We start from the raw sequence: 1,641 nt of genomic DNA, 5'->3' as shown, positions 1-1,641 counted from the left end.
AAGTACAGATGACCAAAATTTCTACTTAAGTACAGTAACAAAGTATTTGCACTTAATCACATTACAACTCTGGTGAATTTCACTTCTTTTCATGTTGAAACAGTGAAACCGTGATGCAGTTCGTATCGTGGACTCCTGCCTCGATGTTTGCAGAATTAATTATGACGTGAACGGCTGCTCTCAGAAGTCATCCATCAAACACAACCCAATAATTAATCTTTAAATATAAAAAAAGTTAATTTCAGGGTAGATTTGAGATTATGTGACTGAACATTTAGGGTGCAGTTTATCTCTGGAAACAGTGACAGTTTGAAATTACAGCTGTGCTGCACATTCTCCCTGTACCTGTGAGAGGTTCAGGTTCTTCCTATACACTAAAACAAGTTAAAGTCTAAATTATCTGTAAGAGAATAGTTGTCTGAGTCATTTTCTTCTGCTCAGGGATAAGCTGTAGAAATAGATATTTTTACAGCGATTTTTAAAAATTGTGTGGTAGTGGTGTTGTTATTTTATTTTAATTTTTTTATTTTTTTATTTCCTCAGGGAAGTCAATCCAGAAAAACCCACAGTCCTTCACTGGTATATAGTGAAGTAGTGTACAACAGCTCTATTCCTCAGTGACCACACAAAAGTGGACCAAATTCAAGATGTGGACACTGGCTGTAAACGTGGACTRCAAGGTCAGAGCTGAGCTGTTAATCAAGGATCTCATTTTTTTCTGCTCAGTCCTTGTTGCAGCGGCTCGCCTGTGGTCATGACTGCTCACCAAAGCATGAGATCACAGACTCAAGTGTCGACATGAGGGCACCGCGTTTCGGAGAGAGAGGGAGGATTTTTCATCGCATGCTGTGTTACAGACTCCATGAAAACAACAGAATAAAAATGCAACAAGGAGGATAAAAATATTCTTTATATGGTGAAAGTAATCACCATAAAAATGATCCGAATTTATCCATCTTAACTTTTTCATTTGAAGTTTTATTAACAAACTTTTTTTCTTATACTTTATTGTATGAATATGTGYATAAAAAAAACATGTTTTTAACTGGAAGGAAAAAACAAATGGAGGCACCAGAGGACTACATGTGGGGAAGTTTGTGAGTTTCTCAGAAAAGTCAACAGATGCTTCTCAGTAAAAAAGACTTCTGAGCTGCTGTGCCCGAAGCTCCGGAGGGACTAACCAGGAGCTCAACACAACATACAGAAGATAAACTAAAGCTGCTGCTGGACAACTGGCTTCAAGTGAAACGGTGCTGCAGAGTCTCTCCAATAAATAAAATAAAGTCCAGCACAGTGTAATGCAACCTGTAGAACAAGGTCTGCAGCTGGGGGGGGGGGGGGGGGGGGGGGATATCCCCTCCAGGAAGATCTTACAGATTAAACTACTTCCAACTAAAAAGGCCAGCCTCAGAGATTTTAACAGAAAACTAAAGCTCACCCATCTAACTATATTTAACATGGGCTACGTTTAATGAACAATCAATGAGCTTGATTCTACATTTAAACCTTTTAATCAAGTTTAACGGGTCAATTTTGAAATACTAAATACTATTTTCAGAAATATAAATAAATATATGGATATGGAAGAAGGATATATGTAAATAGTAAAATTTCCATAATAAATATATAGTATAAAACTAT

This window comes from Austrofundulus limnaeus, unplaced genomic scaffold, assembly GCF_001266775.1.
Source record: "Austrofundulus limnaeus strain Quisiro unplaced genomic scaffold, Austrofundulus_limnaeus-1.0 Scaffold16, whole genome shotgun sequence".
Lineage (NCBI taxonomy): Eukaryota > Metazoa > Chordata > Actinopteri > Cyprinodontiformes > Rivulidae > Austrofundulus > Austrofundulus limnaeus.
Note: the sequence above shows the minus strand (reverse complement) of the source record.